Source organism: Strix aluco, chromosome 3 (assembly GCF_031877795.1).
Source record: "Strix aluco isolate bStrAlu1 chromosome 3, bStrAlu1.hap1, whole genome shotgun sequence".
NCBI lineage: Eukaryota > Metazoa > Chordata > Aves > Strigiformes > Strigidae > Strix > Strix aluco.
The window spans coordinates 5100821-5122311 of record NC_133933.1 but is presented as its reverse complement, the minus strand read 5'-3'; the positions used below and the strand labels follow the sequence as shown (position 1 = coordinate 5122311).

General features: G+C 40.2%; 1 protein-coding gene and 1 long non-coding RNA gene across 2 annotated transcripts in view; both read right to left on the bottom strand.

Moving 5' to 3' along the window:
* The window catches only part of SLX4IP (SLX4 interacting protein), an 83079-nt gene that overhangs the window by 46930 nt on the left and 14658 nt on the right, over nt 1-21491 (bottom strand). The window lies entirely within an intron of this gene.
* On the bottom strand, nt 12415-13165 carry LOC141920459 (uncharacterized). The gene is made up of 2 exons (XR_012622348.1): nt 13129-13165; nt 12415-12561 (listed from the first exon to the last, which is right to left on the bottom strand). It is a non-coding gene; the product is annotated as an uncharacterized LOC141920459 (long non-coding RNA).

The window sequence follows — 21491 nt, the reverse complement described above, 5'->3', positions numbered from 1 at the left end:
CAATTGCAAAAACCAAGTTTTTCCCGAGGGCAAAGTCTCCGAGTAACAGTGCAATCTCAACATTGTTTTGAAAGGATATATACCATGTCCATGCCTGTGTCAGAACTGATCCAGAAAAACAGAAGTAGCAGCACAGTATTTGTTCAAGATAATAAAAAGATAATTTGAGATTCCAACAAGCTACTTTCACCCTTCTGTTGTAAAATATTATTATAAAAACTATGGTATTTTTTAAATCATAGCTAGCAAGCGATGAAGAAATACTGATCTCTGCAGCAACCTGCACTTATGGTGCTTTGAGTTGGGTAGGGTGAGAGGCCGTGTTAACTGGATAGCTGAAGATATTCACAATCTACCTAAATGCAATTAATTCTTAATTTTAAATTTTAAGGACATCTCCTAGGGATTGGGCACACCAACAGAGTGCCACGGGATAACACGTTATTGTGTATCACCTGATCTTTGGTAGGGTAAAGATTACAGCTACCTTACCAAGCCCTCACCTTAAGCTATCAACAATAAAAGTTTGGTATTATGACAGCAATTCACGATGAGAAGAATGGCCTTGTCGTTGCTGTACTAAACTGGAATTTGGGTCGTCCTTTGTGGTTCTAGAAAGTCAGTGCTGGGATTTAGTTTCTTACCCAGGTGGAAAGACAAAGGAACCAGTACGCACCCTGTACAAAAAGCTCTACACACCTGAATCACGTTTTTTAATGATCAGATACTACAGTAATAGTATCAGCATATTAAGTACTGAGAACTGGTAACCCTAACAATGACCGTTACTTCCTTTGATTTCTGCACTGTAGATCAGAGAAATACCTAGTTCACTATCAGCTTCTTCAATACTTCCTCATAGTAACTAAATTGAATTTCAAAATTTAGCTATTTCTAACAATCACAGGTCTGGAGATTGGTTAAAACAACTAGAATGCATAGATGTTCATAATACATAAAAGGGCTTGCTTAAAGTCTTGCTAAGAAACAGCAAGGATGACTAAAGCTTCCAATAAACCTAAAAATCATGAACACTAAAGTGACAATATAATTTTCTGAAGAAATTACAGCCAGTAATAAAAAGGTTTGAGGACCTTTTTCAGACCTTTAACTTGTTAAATAATTTTCACAGGTTTTCACATACGTGCTCTACATACTGTATTTTAATATTAACAAGCCAAAGTATAAACAAAAGATCACGAAGTATGTATTGGCAAGCTCCTGATGTATTCGGTAAGCATACAAAAAGAAGAACCATCCTGGACAGCTAAGCTTACTAATGTGCCGCCTGATTTTATGTGTTTCTGCATATGCTAGTTGTGACTAGAAAATTAAGTGTAATAAAAATTAAAGTAAAAAGACACCACCCTCAGTATCTTTTGATGTAAACTCTGTCAGAGGAAATAAATTCAGCCATTGAATAGCATGGAAAACACAATTTACAAAATTCTCGTAAGGTGAAGAAGAGATAAACCACAATGTTTGTTTGGTAAGGTAATGTGCACATTACTAAGATGAAGGGAGCAGCAGTTCTCAAGCGTATGATGCATCCAGTAACATATTTTTTGAGTTTACTGCACAACAGCTGCAGGGATGGGCCGACTTCCCTCTCACAAAAACAGAATGGGGAAGTGAGGGCAGGTCCCACGCAGGAAATTGTTCCACGTTCCCCAACTTTGCAATTCTTTCACAGTCTCCGATTCCTTTTTACACTAAGAGACAAGGTCTCACCTGCTCTAAAATCTAATTCCTTCCCTTCCTCTCATGAAGATGTTACCTACCGCAGCATGCAGCTACTGAAGTGGGAAGCAGGAGGCAACAGAAAACCAAACATCTGCAGTCCATGTTTCAATATAAAATATTTGCAGATGTTAAACCTTTATGCCAAAACAATTTAACAGATTAAAGATACATTGATTACACATGCTCAGACTTTAAGACAAATACATAAAGCAAAACTAATTTTGTTTGCAAAAAAAGACTAGCAAGCCAGATTTCTTAATATTGTTAAATTTGCTTCAGTGATTCAAAAGTTACATTTTCCAAGTGCGTAAAAGAAGTACTTTTTTAACTCTGTGTTTTAATTAATTTGTCTTTTAAACAAAGCTAAGCCAGGAAAGTTTCAGAACTCCTTGAAAGCTTTTTCAGAAATAACGTAAGAAAAAAAGTGATTCATTTCTGAAAACAGCATGTTACAAAAGTGACACCCTTTGGACAAAATCCTTCTGTTAAGTGGGAGCATATTGAGTCAATGTAAAGCAGAGGAAAGCTCAACAAAATAATCAATGCTTTATCTACAAAGGTACAAGGGAAGAAACAGATGATCCTTCCAAGTGAACGAATCACAGAATCATCTAGGTTGGAAAAGACCTTGAAGATCATCCAGTCCAACCATTAACCTCACACTGACCGTTCCCAACTCCACCAGATCCCTCAGCGCTGGGTCAACCCGACTCTTCAACCCCTCCAGGGATGGGGACTCCACCCCTGCCCTGGGCAGCCCATTCCAACGCCCAACAACCCCTTCTGGAAAGAAATGCTTCCTAATAGCCAGTCTAAACCTTCCCTGGTGCAACTTGAGGCCATTCCCTCTTGTCCTATCACTTGTTACTTGGTTACAGAGACTCATCCCCAGCTCTCTGCACCCTCCTTTCAGGTAGTTGAGGAGGGCGATGAGGTCTCCCCTCAGCCTCCTCTTCTCCAGACTAAACCCCCCCAGTTCCCTCAGCCGCTCCCCATCAGACCTGTGCTCCAGACCCTGCACCAGCTTCATTGCCCTTCTCTGGACACGCTCGAGTCATTCAATGTCCTTTTGTAGTGAGGGGCCCAAAACTGAACCCAGTCATCGAGGTGCGGCCTCACCAGTGCTACGTACAGGGGTAAGATCCCTTCCCTGTCCCTGCTGGCCACGCTATCGCTGATACAAGCCAGGATGCCATTGGCCTTCTTGGCCACCTGGGCACACTGCTGGCTCATGTTCAGCCGGCTGTCAATCAACACCCCCAGGTCCCTCTCTGACTGGCAGCTCTCCAGCCACTCCTCCCCAAGCCTGTAGCGCTGCTGGGAGTTGTTGTGGCCCAAGTGCAGAACCCGGCATTTGGCCTTATCGAAGCTCATACGGTTGGCCTCAGCCCATCGCTCCAGCCTGTCCAGGTCTCTCTGCAGAGCCTCCCTACCCTCGAGCAGATCAACACTCCCGCCCAACTTGGTGTCATCAGCAACTTACTGAGGGTGCACTCGATCCCCTCGTCTAGATCATCAATAGAGATGTCAAACAGGAGTGGCCCCAAAACCCAGCCCTGGGGGACACCACTCGTGACTGGCCGCCAACTGGATTTAACTCCATTCACCACAACTCTTGGGGCCTGGCCATCGAGCAGCCAGTTTTGCCAGGAGAATGCTGTGGGAAACGGTGTCAGAGGCCTTACTAAAGTCAAGGTAAACAACATCCACAGCCTTTCCCTCATCCAATAAGCAGGTCACCCTGTTGTAGAAGGAGATCAGGTTTGTCAAGCAGGACCTGCCTTTCATAAACCCATGCTGACTGGGCCTGATCATCTGGTTGTCCCGCACGTGTTGTGTGATGGTACTCAGGATGAGCTGCTCCATCAGCTTCCCGGGCACCGAAGTCAAGCTGACAGGCCTGTAATTTCCCAGATCATCCTTCTGACCCTTCTTATAGATGGGCATCACATTGGCCAGTTTCCAATCTGTCGGGACCTCCCCAGTCAGCCAGGACTGCTGGGAAGTGATGGAAAGTGGCTTGGCGAGCACCCCAGCCAGCTCCTTCAGCACCCTCGGGTGTATCCCATCAGGTCCCATAGACTTGTGTATGTCTATGTGATGCAGTAGGTCACTGACGATCTCCTCCTGGAACGCAGGAGGAGATCCCCCAGTCTCTGTCTTCTGGCTGAGGAGGCTGGATTCCCTCAGTACAACTAGTCTTGCTATTAAAGACTGAGGCAAAGAAGGCATTAAGCACCTCAGCCTTTTCCTCGTCACTCATTACCATGTTTCCTCCTGCGTCTAGCAGGGGATGGAGGCTCTCTCTGGTCTTTCTTTTGCTGCTCACATACTTATAGAAACATTTCTTGTTGTCCTTGATTGCTGAAGCCAGATTAATTTCCAGCTGGGCTTTAGACCTCCTGATTTCTGCCCTGCATAGCCTCACAGCCTCTTTGTAATCACTGTGAGTGGCTAGCCCCTTCTTCCAAAGGCCGTAAACTCTCCTCTTCTCCCTGAGTTGCAGCCAAAGCTCCCTGTTTAGCCAGGGTGGTCTTCTCTGTCGCCGGCTTCTCTTACAGCACCTGGGGACCGCCTGTTCCTGAGCCATTAAGACTTCCTTCTTAAAGAGTGTCCAGCCTTCCTGGACCCCTATACCCTTCAGGATCGTCTCCCAAGGGATCCTTTCAAGCAGGTGCCCAAACAAGACAAAGTCAGCCCTTTGGAAGTCCAGGATGGCAGTTCTGCTTCCCCCTCTCCTGGCCTCTCTAAGAATAGAGAACTCTATTATTTCATGATTGCTGTGCCCTAGTCGGCCTCCAACCGCCACATCATCCACCAGTCCTTCTCTGTTCACAAAGAGGAGATCCAGCAGGGCACCTTCTCTGGTCGGTTCACTCACCAGCTGTGTCAGGAAGTTATCTGCCACACATTCCAGGAATCTCCAGGACTGGTCCTGCTCTGCTGTGTTGTATTTCCAGGAGATGTCTGGGAAGTTAAAGTCTCCCACAAGACCAAGGGCAAGCGATCATGAGATTTCTCCAAAATGCCTATAGAATATTTCATCCACCTCTCTGTCCTGGGTGGATGGCCTATAGTAGACTCCTACTACAACATCTGCCCTGTTGGCCTTCCCCCTGATTCTAACGCAAAGACACTCCACCCTGTCTTCACTACACTTGTACTCAAAGCAATCGTAACAGGCCCTAACATACAGCGCCAGTCCACCACCTCTCCTTCCTTGTCTGTCCCTCCTAAAGAGCTTGTAGCCATCAATTGGCACACTCCAGTCATGGGAGACATCCCACCATGTTTCTGTTATAGCCACTACCTCATAATTTTCCTGTTTCATCATAGCTTCAAGCTCCTCCTGTTTGTTACCCATGCTGTGTGCATTGGTATACATGCCCTTCAGATGGGCTGGTGTTTTGCCCCCCTCCCTCTTCGAATCTAGTTTAAAGCTCTGTCAATGAGCCCAGCTAACTCCTGCCCCAAGATCCTCTTCCCCCTCTGGGACAGGTGCATCCCATCTAATGTCAAAAGGTCTGGCATCTTGCATACTAACCCATGATTGAAAAATCCAAAGCCCTGACGGTAACATCAGCCTTGGAGCCACAAGTTCATCCGTCGAGTTCTCCGGTATTCTTCTTCATCCATCCCCCCAACTGAAGGGATGGAGGAGAACACAATTTGTGCCCCCAACCCCTGAATCAGTTTCCCCAAGGACCTGAAATCTCTCTTCATTGCTTTAGGACTTCTCCTGGTAATGTCATCGCTACCTACCTGAAAAACCAAGAGAGGGTAGTAGTCCTTGGGTCTCACTAGAGCGGGGAGTTTTGCCGTGAGGTCCTTGACCCAGGCCCCAGGGAGACAGCAGACTTCCCTATGAAGCAGGTCTGGTCTGCACATTGGGCCTTCGACACCCCTCAGAATGGAGTCACCTACTACAATGACTCTTCTGGGGTTCTTTTTAGAACTGGTTTTAATACCTGGTCTGGAACGACCCGGCCTTGGTGGACCTTGGTCTTCCTCCTTGTTTGTCTCATTTTCTTCCTCCTTCTCTTCTTCACTCAAAAGTTCCAGGGCCCCGAAACTATTGTGAAGGGGCACCATGGAGGGTGAGGGAGGTTGGGAGAGGATTTTCCTGCCTCCATGAGCAGGGACCTGTTTCCAGCCTCCCCCATCTCTTAGGTCCCCTCCTTCTGCCTGGTAGCAAGAGGATGAGGGATTACCTGCCTCATTTGGAGCCTCCATTTGCTCCTGTTGCTTCATGGGTGCCAAGGTGCTACTCCACCAGTCAATTTTCCTTTCACACTCCCTAATACTTCTTAATCTCTCGACCTCTTCTTTGAGTTCCGTCACCAGGCTGAGCAGGTCATCCAGCTGATCGCAGCACACACAGGTGGTGTCACTGCTGCCCTCCAGCAGGATTGACAGGCTCAGGCACTCCCTGCAGCCCGGGACCTGGACCGCTGCATGTTTGCGTGGCAGCTCCGTCTGGGTCGCCACATTCTTTCTGGTGGTGGTTTCAACGCGAGTGGAGACCATGGTTCAGTCCACTTGTGGAGGACGGTAAGATGAAACTAGCTCAGATAAGTTCTAGACCCAGATGGACTGCGCCCTGTCTGCTCGCACTGCCGTGCAAACTGACACGCCTCACCCTTCTGACGCACCAGGCCCTGTTTGCCCGCCCTGTTCGCCACGCTCCTGGTCACTCACGCTCCCTGGGGGCTGCTATTGTATGTGAGGGGTGTCGTTACTCCAGTCTCTGCCCACTCTGAGTCCCCGCTGCCCTCGTTCGCAGCTCACTCTTCCCGCTCAGGGGGGAGGCGACTTGAGGCTCTCCCTCTTCCCTGGGCTTCTGCCTTCTGTCTTGTGGTTTTGCTGCTGTTTTTTGATGCTTTCAGAAGCGTCCCCCACCGCTATCCTCCTCTTTGGAGCCCCTCTCCTCAGCAACTGAACTGAAAAGGCGGAGGCAAGGAGTTTTAAACTGCCATCATTACTCCAGTCTCCGCCCACTCTGAGTACTCGCTGCCCTTGTTGCAGCTCACTCCTCCCGCTCAAAATCTTACTGCTGAAAAGGCAGGATCAAATGGATGGAGAATACATCGTATTTCAAAATGGAAACAGATTGGCAAAAATCTCAAGGAATTACCAGCTGGAAAACAAAGACCTAAATTGTTTTTATCTGGCATTGAACAGAGTATATAATAAATAGACTTTATGCATAAATAAAAGAAAAAATGGATACAAAAGAAATAGGAGCAAAAACTGACATATAAAAATAAGTAAAATATTAACATAGTTGGATAAGCAAAATATTAACAAAGTCGGAATACTGAAGAGTCAGCAACAAGCAAGAACACGTTGTAAAATGTACCACGATTCCTGGTGGAGGTGTTTGTCACCAGAAAGACTGCTTAGACTAAAACTTAACCTGCTAAGGAAGCTATTTCCCCATTTGTCTGTCCTTGCCCATTCTGCCTCCATCTTCCAGAGATACCACTTCCGGACCAAACAGGTACAACTGTCCCCTAACAGTTTTGATACAACATCTGTTTAAAAAGACATCCTAAAAACTACTGAGTTTGATATAAATAAATAGGGAGTGACTATTCTTAAGCAAACTTAAGAAGTGGCAACCTCTGGTAGGAGAATAGGGCAATGAAAAGCAGGTGGTGGATGACTAGACCTTAACTTAAATCAGATGCAGCTGAAAAAGTACACCTTGACTGTTCTAATATCAGGCCTTCAGAAGGCACCCAGCAACACATCACTCACCTGTGAGGAAGGCAGGTGCGTACAGCATTAGATCATACACAGTAATTACTATTTACATGCACCTAGCAGGCACATCAAAAATTTGTAACCAAAAAAAAAAAAAGTGGATCCTGCTGCAAATATTCCTCTTTCTACAACTCAGTATCTCAGGTTGGGGGGCTAAGTGCCTACCATTTTTCTTCTAAGGAGTTGTAAAAATGAGTTTATCAACTCAAGTCTCTTCCAGTAGGGCAAAAGAAGATCCAAACTAAGTGTGATTGTTTTTAACATGAAAACAAACATTCATTGGACATAGAAAGAAACAAACTCAGTACTTTACACAAGTATAGATTAATCTAACACTGGTTTTGTCAGTTTCTATAATTCTTTTTCACACTAACTGCATTGATAGGTATTATATTCACATGTGGTCAATCAAGTAATGAAAACCCAAGGGAAAACACTTGGTTTTAATACAATGTACAGACAGTATGAGTAACACATTGCTCATTTTCACCTATTATGAAGTATAATAGAAACAACATGCTCTCAAGATTGCAGAGAAGTCCTATTTTAAAGCTGGGAGGTAGGGAATGGCAAGGATGACTGAATTATTCTCAAAAATATTTATCTAATTCACTGAGATCAAAAAAGCTGTTGCCTCAAAGCAAAAAAGGACATCATTTTAGTAATGTTAAAAAGGACTATCAGTACCTAGGATTTCAACTGATATTTGGGAATGCATTTTAAAAAAGTTGAAGCTTTAAATTTCAAAGCCAATTTTTTCAAATTTCCCGTGGATTATGTTACTAATTGGGAATATGTGGGAAATATTTCCCACAACTATGTTTATAAAACTCAAGTTCCAGTGATAATTAGCAGCAATCCTAACACACGTGGAAAACATTAAAATCACTTAAAATGATAAATAGTGTTGATTTTATGTAACAAAATGTACACTTTAAATACATAAAAAGTTATACTGGGTCAATCCAAAGGTGCACAATGACCCATATGCTCTGACAGTGACTAGAAGTAGATGTCTACAGGAAAAAGTTAAAAAAGATAAGCAAATAATGATACTTTCCTCAGTAGATATATTAGACATTCAGCAAAGTCTAATGACATTTTGGTAAACAGCAAAACTCTACAAATGCATCTTAGTACCCTTTCCTGTTGTGTGCAAATACAGAGAATCATGCTCAAGGTAGTGCTTTCTCCCTCAGAAGAATAATTCTGCTTCACTCGTCTCCCCGATTCCCCCCATACTGAACCGAACTGCTGAAAAAAAGCCCACCTTCTGTACATAAGATGATACTCTTGTGTAAAACAGTCCCTTAACTTTTTTTTGTTCTTATTTTCTAGCCAAAGATATATTTCTACATTTATCAGATTCTTTTCTCCTTGCTCTATCAGTAAGCCTGTCACAAAAAATTGCCATAGATCTCCTAATGCTCCATGACATTTTTCATTAATTTAAATTCATCATTCAAGACTTTCTCCATGCCTGCCAATTCCTCCTTAACGCATCTTCTAAGTGGGTGAGTGCTGTAGTAGTACTGACAGAAGAAAGCAGCTCAGTAAAGTAAGGTATGCCATCAAATAATGAGCGTCTAAGATGTCACCTGGCTGAATTAAATCTTGCTTAATTGGAACGTTCATGTCTATCCAATAATAGATGTAGGAAATGTTAATGACACGAAAGACATATGAAAAGTTAAAAATTAAAATTAAACTGAATTACTTAACATGTCTGCAGTACACCTAATTTTCCATAACCTTTATCTACCTGCTTAGCTCTGTAAGGGGAAAAAGAAATATAGCTTACATGCAACAAACATCCCTACCAGCTGCATTGTAATTTGGTGCTCATAATCAATAAAAATAAGACAACCATCACTGTCAACTGCTTCATATCCCACAAGGGGTAAATAATTTTCATCAGTTTTGATTTTGCTCCTCTGAAAAATGAAATTCCGAGAATGATATAGCATTTTGCGTTAACAGAAACTGCATTTTTCCTTAAAAATGTCAATGATCAGTTGCCAGAGCTGTAAAAACTAGGCCCAGTTTACACTACGTGCCAACAAAAACAACTGTTGCTTAACTTGCTAGCCCTTTTAATTTATAACCATATCAAGGAGATATAACTCAAATTTGTAAGCAACAAAAAAATAATTACTGGTGCACCAGCGTAAGAGAAGACTTTTTCCCTGGCTTGCTGAAGTACAGTTCTGGTCTATATCACTCTCAGTTCCCAAGGCTCTTTCCACCTCTCCTTATCTCGGTCTTCATTTTCCCACTGTCAAAGCCTGTTTTTCCAGGAAGGAAAGTTATGGTAAAGATGAGGAATATTGTTCAGCACCTCTTTGCCCTTTGGCACTGCTATCAAACACTGGGATTTTATCTGCCACATTAGCAGAGATCTTACAAAAAGCACATTCCTTTTTGTATAATGTACATGGTGGTCACTCAAACAATAACCAGCAACAGATGTCTGAAGTGAGGAGAATGGACTATTTAAATAGAACTTTATAAATTCTGATGATACTTTCCCAGATTTGAAACCTTGACACTTAATTTATAACGCTCAGTATGGCCATACACTTTCCTTGGTGTGTTTATTTCTCGTTCCAACCTCGGTAAGTATACTTTTGTCCATCATGCTTTAAGTTTTACTATGACCTTGCAGATAATCTTACCCTCAACTTGCATTCATTTAATAGTGTAAAGATAGTGGTAAAAAATGACAAACCCTTTGCAAAGAATCCGATACCCAAATAAGGAATTCTGACAGGGGCTATGAACTTAAATGCTTACATAAAATTACTGGTCACATTCAGTACCCTGCAATGACCATCTGGGAAAGTTTTTCTTTCAAAGGAAGCACAAAAGTATGGAAGAAATGTAACCTACCAGGGTCTTTTCCACTGAAGTTTTAGTGTTACAAGATTTGTATTTAGGTCTGCTTTCCAGTGATTTTTAAAAAGCACTCTCAGTCAATATGCATGGGAAATTAAGTAATAACTGCTTTAAACAGCCTTACGGTTTAGTGTTACAAGAAAGTGTTGGAGGTCTTAGAAGAAAATTCTCCATGAATCCATATTTGTAAACCATATCTGCCAATAGCACTTTTACTCATATAGAAATAGTAGAACTAAAGATCAATTTGGCATAACAGAAACAGTTTAAGACTAAAGATCAATTTGACATTGAGAAGCAGTTTAAGACTAAAGTCTTTATAATGCTTCATTATGTTTAATTATCTTGTTTTCACAGTCCCCTTTAACACAGATTCCTATACGTATTTCTGGTTACAGCTGCTTAAGAAAAAAGTAATTTTTTTTAAGATGTCATTAAAAAAATCCATCTCAGCTACAGAAACAAAGGATACCAACAACAGCAGCAGCAATGGAAAAGATTTTAAAAGAAAATTCTGCCATTGTAACATCTCTGCAAGATGCATGAAAGATCTACAGACACACACTTAGAGATAATTTGTCGTACCTGAGGACAAAACGTATCCTTCGGGATCTTTAAACTTGCCAATATGTAAAACCAAGCAGAATCATTAGAAGTTTCACATTCCTGACTAAATTTTTAAAACAGTTGAATAAGATGAAGAATAATCCCAGAAAACATGCAACTCTAACAATTTTAAAGCTCTGCAATCAGCTTCAATAGCATAAATCCACTTGAATTTTGCTCAAGACATTCAGCCATGAATTTCAGGGTCATTTTTAGGGAATACACTTCCCCCTTCTTCTAAAGGCAGCGCAACAGTAGTATCCTGTGTAAAGGTTTTACCTGCTGTGGGCAGTAGATAAACAGATCTATGAAGCATTCTTCCAATAGACAGATCATACTACAGGTCAGAAAGTTTCTTTTCTTCCTGTTACAATATTCACCTGTACCCATGTTATTGGAAACCCACGAAATTCAAAAAGACAGGTTGACAAGATGGAAAAGCCTCTTTGTATACAGCAATAACATTTTTGACAGAACTTAAGCAATGCCTACCAGTAGTCAGAAATTGTATATTAAAATACATGATGACAGATGCTACTAATCAGCAACATGATTTCATCTGTTTAAAAAAAAAAGCTACAGCTGTCATACAATTGTGTGAAAATCACAGGAGCAAAACCAAAGGATGAACTCACATACTGCAAAAATCACCTACCAAAGACAATGGCTGATAAGACTATGCTAACTAGGGATCTTCAACAGTATCTGCAAGGCTGGACTGCTATGGCTGAGTTTTCGCTTCCTGTGTGTCTGCATCTTTTTAAAGAGCCAATGGAGGAAAGATAAATTAAGTGAAAAAAAAACACCCTACATTTTTTCCATGGATTTCAACAGAAAAAAATCCTACATTACAGATTGAGGGGGAATTACCCCTTGGAAAGCAACAGCTCATTTTTTAATTAAAAGAACTGATAGTATGCTAGTCTCACAACTGTCTTTGTTAAAAGGAATGAAGAAATAGAAACAGCACGTGACAGATGACAGTTCCTGGATGTCAGGAACGCAGAGCACCACAGCGAAAGGAACAAGTGCATGCTCGGTCCATTTTATCTCATTCACATTTGTAAGAGGAAGACAAAAAAACCACTTTGCTTTAGACGTGTCTAAGAATGCTGTTAAGCTTCATTATAGTTACATATAACTATTTATTTATACCTCTATATTATTTTTTTGCTTGCACTTAGTTACAAAGGTCCACTCAGAGCTTCTTAAAAAGACAGAAAGACAAGCAACTGTATATAGCAAGCACAGCAAAAATACATGTTATTAATCAACTAGTAAGACCTACTATGTTGCTAAGGGACACAACTGAAAAGGAAATATTTCCTTACTTGTCTGACACCAAGAACGGATTTATGTGATCTACTGTAAAGTAATTAACATCAAAGAGAACACTAGAGACCAGGGTGTGTAAACATTTTAATTCATTAATATTAATGATTATCACATGATAAAAGCGCTAGATACTCCAAATCTTGCTGGCTTTAAAGTTTTTCAATACGGCCTTCATCCTTTCTTCATTAGACTGAAGATTACACTGAAATAGTTACACTAAAAATACATAAAACGTCAGCGTGAGCTTAACAAAAGTTACATCTTCTTGCAATTATACATTAAGTCATGAATTGCTGAATAAGCGTGACTACAAAAAAAAAGTTAGTAATTGATAGTATTCAGTGAAAAGTCTTTCATGGACCAAAATTTTATTTTTGATGCTTCAGAAAAACAATGAAAAATAACAACCTACAAAAAATCTGCGATTTTATCAACCAAGCATTTTTGAAACATTCAGATAAACACACAAGCGTTTAAAAGCCATTAAGAGAAATATACACTTTCTGGATAAAATGTTAGATCTTTTATATAACTGTAATGACAAAAATATAATAAAATCAAAACTAAAAAATCTATTCATACGCATTTTCTGTTTCAAAAGAGGTTTGATTTGGCTTTTAAAGAAGAAGCATCTTTCTATACTCCTGAGGATATGGTGATTATCCAAATTTACTTTTTCCTCCATTAGCTAATTAAAGTAGGAATAGCTAGGAGAGAAATGTTCTAGAACAGGTCTGGCCTTTTTAACAAAGTCTTGAAAAATGGACTCCTGGAATAGCTTACCTGTATTCCAGTTAAGTACACATTTAAAGCCTTGCTCCTGCAAGAATACCACACTGAAGTGAACTTTATTTTTTCCAGCCTTACTGTTTTTGAATAGATACTGTTCATCTCTTCATCAGAAAAATGCACACAGGGAAACAGTGATATACGAAAACCACAATCACAATATACTACAGAAAGACTTAAAAAAAGGCTGAGGACATCACACATGCTCCTAGATGACTACAGGTAGATTTGTGAAGTTAAACAGTTTCTGAATATGACCTTGATAAGGGCAGGTGGAAAACTGATTAAGGAAAAGCTACCATATGGTGACACGTTGACTCCCACGGGGAAATGAGCAGGATTGAAAGCACCACAGAAGTCTCTGCCAATTGAACCAATACAATTAACCTACAGTAAACCATCATCCTTTCTCTGGATTAGTACTGGAGAAGGATAAAACATTTTGTGACTTTGTTTCACTTCAGGGGCCTTAGGTTCTCCTTCCAGGGTGCAAGGGAAAGCACAAACTACAAAGTGGACAATTGTGTCCATCGTCCCCCAGAAATGACACTTTCCAGCATCTGGGTATTCCTAATCTCTTCCCTATTTCAGGCTCCCAAAACCAGTCTTTCGACCAATTGATCTTGCCACTCAAGATTTTCCATCAGTTTGAATATTGTTTACTACTCTTTAATCTTCATCTCGTTATCGAGTCATTACTAATTCCTGTTTTGCTCCCCCTGCTCCATATGTTGGAAAAGAAAGGGCAAGCAGGAGACTACTGCCCTGTTTCTAACCTTCACTCCATTCCGACTTTTAGTTCAGCTTTCAGTTTGACACTACCTGCACATCCCTGCTCCAGTGTTGATGTCCATCACTGATTTTCTCCTTATTCCTGCTCCACTGCTCTTGTAAGAGTCAATTTCTGTACCTCGCCCAAACTACTGAATCCCTGTGGCCCATTCTCATGCCAGCCACCTCCAGTCTCTACCCCATAAATAACGATCTTCAGCATTTTTGGGTTGCTTTGCCTATTGCTGTTGGGATTTTTTTTGTAAGCAAGCCATCCCCCCCTTTCTCTACTTTCAAATTAGACAGACTCCATCTTCACCTTTCTAATCTCCAATCCAGCAGGGACCACTAAAATCACAAGAGATTCACTCTCACTAGAGGGTTTTCTTAACTAAAAATGGAATCTACTGAATAAATGTAAACTGATTGTCCCAGGTGGTATAACTTGGTGGGGAGATTTCCAAACCAATGGCAACGGGCTCATCACAAAACTGAACTTACAATTACTGTCGCTTCTTAAAGCCTGTGATGTGTTACCATTCAAGAGACTACAGTACAGAGCTGGTAGGTATGTCCGAAATTTGCCATTTGTGAGGAAAACACAAGTAAAAAATTAACGTATTTATTAATATATGCAGTAATATAGAAACATTGTATGAACACTATATAGTATGTATGTATGTTGAAGAGGCCAAATATACTGTCAGCTGACATTGGGGGGGGGAGGGAAACAAAACCAAAAATAGTTAGGAAGAGTTTTAAAGTTGCTACTTTACTATGCCATAACATGCAGCTAGAAGATGATCTACCGGTTCTGGAAAAAATATTCTGTTCCAATTACTGTATTAAACAAATTCTTTGCACAGAATTCACAATTTGCATGCTTAAAATCTTTGAAAACAAAACCAGTATCAAGAATTTAGTTTTAACTAACAGATAAAGATCATTTGCTGCCCACTGCATAATTTATATTTATCATTTTTCCATCAAACGAAATGAAGCTGGGCCAGACAGCTGAACAGGAATGATGAAACACGCTGATTCTCTTTGTTCATATGTTGTTTGGAAGAACGGTATGCTTGGTTTTTACTGGGCAAAAGGTTAATTCAAATTTTAGCAACTTACAAAACGTGGTATTCAGTAACGGTAACAGAATTTAAGCAGCAAAGAGCGTTTAAGTCTTAAAAAAGAAAAGATAGTGATCTACAAACGGAAAGCTTTACTAACCTCCTACAGTAAGTGACACATTTCTTAAATACTTTATAATAATGACTTTAAAAATACAGGTTTGCCTTGTAAGACTTTCAGTATAATAGCTTATTCTATCAGCTGACTATTCCTAGAACTGGATTTCTCCCCAGTAATTTAGCTCACCCATATTGCAATTCTGTATTTTGAGATTTTTAAAGTGGTAGTCTTCTGGATTGGTATGCATTCTATATCATGCTGTTATTTTTAGCTCTTAAATACTCATAGGAACACAAATACTTTACATTTGTACAAACTTATAAGAAAAGCTCAAGTGAAATATTTTAACAAAGTGTCCCTGAAATCACAGACTTCATTAATGGCAACCTTCTCAGGAGCAGTGGCAAGGCTGAGTTAGTGATTATACAACCTACTTCTAAGTAAATGCAAAAATCCTTACCAAAGTTCTGTAGATATATCTAGTAAGCTTTGGGGTTTGTTTGGGTTCTTTTGATACCTGTAAGACCTCAAAGATACACTGAAACTAAATTCATAAATATATTAATAAAGACCTTGAGAACAGAGATAAAAGATGCTATATGAAAACAAGTATTTATTATTTGACTAGATATGACGTCCATAAAAATGCTTCTGTGCCATCTTACTCTTATTAGCTCCATACCATAAACAAATGAAGAACAGTCTATCAGAACTTGTAGTCTTCACAATTCTTTGTGACCAAGACAATATGCTGCTTAGATAATATTGCACATGACCACTGCACTTGCAGTTCCTAACAGTAGTAAGAATGCTGAAAAGATGTATTAATTACAGAAAAATAAACAAACCAAAAAATCCTAGCTATGTGCCAGGTCTCACGATAACCAAGGCCTGAAAGAGATGTACATTCCTGTCTCTACAGCTAAACTCACGTCAAATAGTAGTTACAGAATCTTATTTAATGTATTGTACCTGTGCCTACTAACAAACAGGTATAAGAAAAATATTTATGAAATTTATTTCTCCAATGTCCATTTAGAGCTCAAGGCCAGCTGAAAAAAAAAATCCTTTGTTTTACTAAACCCAGAGTGATGATGCAAAGTAATTCTTTGATCTATTATCTATTTAAAAGTACTAAGCTAAATGTAGACAGTAATTGCTGACAAATCCCAGTAGTAAACAAACCAGTTTCACATTTTACATATTATCAAGAAGCTACAGAATTAATGGTTACAGCCAAAGAAATGTTGACACAGTTGCAGATTGAGCCTTAACATGCTGATCATGTTAAAATACTGCACAAGAAATATTTTTCCACTTTGTAAAAAGCCAGACTGTTTACATGCGTAAGTGGCTAGAGACCTTGTTGTCTGTGTGTGGTCTTAACATTTCAGTATCATAACCATGAATATAAAGAGAAGCAGCATGAAATAACCTATTAGGCTTACAATGAATGTCAGACTGCCAATATTAGAAGTGTTGTGATTCAAGTTTCTTAAAATGAGCATTACAACATACATATACCTACATCGTTACCCCTTTTTATAAAAGTAATTAATAAATAAATGGAAACAAAGATTTTCTAAAAGTAAACAGAGGACTCATTTCACAAAAGTTAATTTTTCTTCCCTTTACATTGTTTAGAAAGGAAAAGAATTTGGGGAAAAAAAAATCAAATTAAAAATAACAATCATCATCATTAAAAACCAAGACATTCTGAAACTATGGTAACTTCATTCGTATTCTCTTAGCACATAAGATGTATTAAGTTATTCTAATTTTTATTACAATTGTAACTATTATATCACCGCTTTAGTACATGCATGTCTTAAATCCCTAATTTTCTCATTTTTAGCAAATTTTTGCTGTAAATTGCTGTTGATAATTTACTTAGAAATCGCTGGAAAGTCTCATGCAACTACTGGTACTTTTTTTAAAAGAAAAAATAAGAAAAAGAAAGTCCTGCTGCTGTCATGGTTTGTTGAGAACACTGTGGAAACACTAGGGAAAAGAAGATGCAAGCTATCTGCAACACAGGGAGATCAATTTGTAGCTTTAGCATTCACACATTTATAGCTAAAGACTGCCATAGCTAAAGCATGTCAAACTGTCCCATCTTCCCATTCTACGTCTAGCAATAAAACATACAATTTTAAAAGGCAGGTATGCAGTATAAATCAAAAATATTTTCTCCAATCATTCAATACAAGAATTCTCAATATTTTTCGCACTAATTGAGATTTTCTGCCACAGCCAGCAATAAAAAGCAGAGGCCGTCATCCTTCCAGGATCTATCTGTGAACTCCACTACCCATGGCTGAAACTTCTAAGATCCCATTGGAAAAAAACCCAGACTCAAAGTACAAGGGTGTTATCAAAAATGTGGGTGTAAAAAGGTCAGAGATGGATTTCTGGTTCTATTTGCCTTTTTTCCCCTAATGTGCATTTGCATATGTGGAAAGGTGAAATTGCCTGTTAAGTTTTCCATATGCTTATACCTTATTGATATTTTTGATGTGTGCATGGAAAGCAAACTTCTTCAAAAATAGTTTCTTCTGTAAAATTACAGGATTCAAGTTAGAAGAGGAAAATACAGAGGTATAACGGATGAACAGAATTAACACTGCGGGACCTTTCTAATTCCATCTGGGACACATGTCTCGGGAGGTTGTGTTTCTGTTCCATAAGCATTTAAGAAAAATAAACACATCACCAGAAGTCTTTAAAAGTATACTTCCCAAATTAGAGAAATGAACAAGAAGTCGTTAGAAAAGAAATAGGTATGAAGAGGTAATTCGCTAGAAAAACAAACAGTAAATGACCCTTGAAAGGGGTTCTTCTGAGTTTCCTCAAGCGGTAGGGCTCTAACTGGGCAGAGCTGAAATGAACACCGCTCTTCCACCTCCCTGGCTTTGAGGAGGGGGCCTAGTTGGCTAAGCTGGAGCTAAGGGAGGAGGCATCCAGGCAGCACCGCGGCCTGGGGCCGAAGCGGGGCCCAGGCCTGCCCCGGCGCGGGGCCCAGGCCTGCCCCGGCGCGGGGCCCGGCGGCGCGGGGCGGCAGGAGCCGCTGTCCGGGCCGGGCCTGGTGCTGAAGCCGCCCCGCCCCGCCCGGCCGCACCTGCGGGGCCGCCGCCCCCCGCCCCACCACCGCCTCACTTCCAGCGCCTGCTGCTGTTACACGGCCGGCCAGCTACACCAGGCCTCCTCAGACCGACCTTATCTTGCACCTCGGGAGGAACGCAAGAATTAGATCCCACCATGACCGGACTCTTTCAACAATTTTCTTCTTTCTTTCCTAAATAAAACTTTATGCTACTAACTTCTTCAGTGCGGAATGATTTGTAAAATTCAGCTTTTGCTCTATTGCAGAAACATTAAGGGATGGGTTGAAGACAGCTACAAACAACAAAAAAAGGCCTGAGAATTAACTTTGTATAAGGCCGGATTGCGGAAGCTTCCTATGGAAGCCACAGAGGGAAACTCCAGAAAATACAAGTACTCAGTGACGATTTTCTTCCCATTTAGGCAGCAGCATAATCATTCCAAACCCATTACCTGATCACGAGCAATCTTAGAGTATTAATGGTACATTATTGCATTTTCATGCTTATAATCTGCGGTTCATCTGCAATTTAAGAAGTTAAACATACACCCCCGCTATTCTACAGCGGTTATACACACAAAAACTTATCCCAAGTCACTCCCCCCGTAGGACACTGACCTTCCACGGCCTGTTCCACAACCCTGCCACTTTTCATTTTACTCTTTCCCTAGTTCTGTCCAATTCATAAATCCCAATAAGGTGCTGCTATAAACATGAAAATAAAAGCAAGGGAGATGTTCGCTGCTGAGAATGAGCTCTCACAGAACAGGATTTCAGTCTTTGTGGAAAAGTCTGGAATCTTCACCTTAACTACAGGGGAACCTCCATCACGCAGCCCACAACCGAACTACCATTTGAAAAAAGCTTTGGTGGTTTTCACCACGGTAGTAAGGTAATAGATGGCATCGCATTTAAACTACTTTATATTGTAATAGATTTGGACTAATGTCTTACTACTTTAACGTTCACACATGCAACGTACTGACTTTTTGAAGAGGTCCAAACTCTTACTGAAAAGGGAACTAGTTTAAGCACCTTAAGGATCACTGGACTATTGACAGGTGGTCAAATTAGAGAAACGAGCATGTCATTTGCTGATCAAAGTCTAATCATTAAATCTGTGTGGTAATCCAAAAAGAAAGCAGTCGTCTTTCAAAATCAAGTACCAATATGATGGCAGCCAGCAGCAGCAGCAATTTTGCTGTGGGTGTTACTACAAAGTAGATGTTCCCAGAGAATGAGTTTACCCTCTTAAATACCATTACGTTGCCTATCCTGAAACTACCATTTGCATCAGTTTAAAGTCACTAGTACCTATGTAGACAAAATTTGGTGTTAAGGACACAACCACTTCTTACATGGAATAGAAATACTCAGCAGGAGGATACAAGCTGACGTTAATTCAGGAGCACCTGTGCTCTGAAGAGTAGGCACAGTTCTGCATTGCTATTCAGGCATCATTTCAAAAAGCTCCATGTAACAGAGCCTACAGCTAATGAGTTAATAGTGATACCTCAGTGCTCCCCTTCTTGCTTTTTAATTAAAAAAAAGCTAAAGTGTTTCACAATCTATTATTGCCAGTATCTCCATGTTAAGGAGGAATACCACGCTGGCAGAGCAACAGACTGTGAAGCGAGGCTCTGCTTACACCAAGGAACACGACAAACATTGCTGCTGGTAATTCCAGAAGTATTTTGTCCTTCTAAACTAGTTTTGAATTTGTAGTCCACTGCAACAATCAAACTATTATGTTTTAATAGTCTGTGATCATCAGTGGCATCCATAACACTTTGTTACAGATCCAACGGACTGGCCATTTTACAGATCTGGTAATTGTTAATTTGCCACCTTCCTTTTCTCTGCCTGGAGTAAGAATGCTGTCTCATAACAGTACACAAATAACAGTTGCCTCACCCTGTCACAACACTGCCTACCAACAACAGAGCTCTAAGTGATTTTCTAGGTGTACAGCTTGAAATACTGTGAGATTTCTTGATGCTTGCAAAAGACTCTCTAACAAAAAGGTAGGTTCTAACGATATCTGAATATCATTTCACTTCTGAACTTACAAAATTTCTTATTGTATTCTTCATCACTGGATTTTTCCCTCCCAAAATTTGTATCATAGTTCAGTAAGGAATTTACAAAACCAGACTAAATCCCAACACTTCCTACGTGCTTATTAATGTAGGCCTCTAAAACAACCACCATGATGACATGCACCATCTCTAACAGCCCTACAGAAAATGGCTTCAAATTAGCCAAGAGTTTTCTAAGCTATGTAGAATATGCTGGGCAACTGTAATTAAATCTCTTTTCAGTTCATAATCAGCAAGTACCCCTAGTTGTACCCTCCAAACATTCTGCAAATCAAATCACAATTCCTGCCAATTATCAGGGTGAAGAAGGGATATAGGCAAAGAAATAGCTTCCCTTTTATTTTTTTTAAAGTATTTTAAGGTCATCTCTAAACAGCACCCTCTGTTTTCACCAAACAATAAAAGCAAAATAAAATATTCCATTTTCTGAAAGGTGCATAAATTGACATATAAAGATTTAAAACTAATGACAAATTCTAACAATTTTCTGAGGAAACCTATAAACCAATGTTGCTCTTTTATTCCAAACCTTCCTGTAATATTTCTCTCTGCTGGGACGCCCATGGCAGCCAGTCACTGCTATTCAGTCTATTTCATATTATACTCCAAACACTCAGTACTCAGCACTTGTCTGAGGCGAGAATATGTTCTGGTTGATTGCTTTTTTAAACTGTGGGCTTCATTTTCCACTTTTGATGTGTCAGACTTACCCTGATCATCTAAACTGTTTGTAAATTTGCCGAGACATGGATTGCGACTACGTGACAGTTTAACACCCAGCAAAATGAGAACCAGAGACTTACAGACAATACCACAAAGGGAATAATTCTTTTTAAGCTTGCTTTCTATTACTGAAGATTACCTTATTATGGCAAGACAATGCACTATGGTAGCGCTACTTATATTACTCTCCTTCCTATTTTTGTACTGTAGGAAAGTCAAAATAAAGAAGGGAAAGTTATATACTGCATGACCCTACTGACTGTCAAATCCTAGGATCTTGGCATTGAACAGATCCTCTTTAATGGCCCAAGACTTCGCTCTTTCCCAGCTCTTTAGTTCAGCAAATATTTTATGTTCAGAGCTATACACTTCTCTTCTATCAGCCTTTATCTGTATGATACAAAGCAGGATAAACCACAACCATGTATATTTGGTTAATTATGAGTGCTATTAAATCACTGGTATATTCAGTG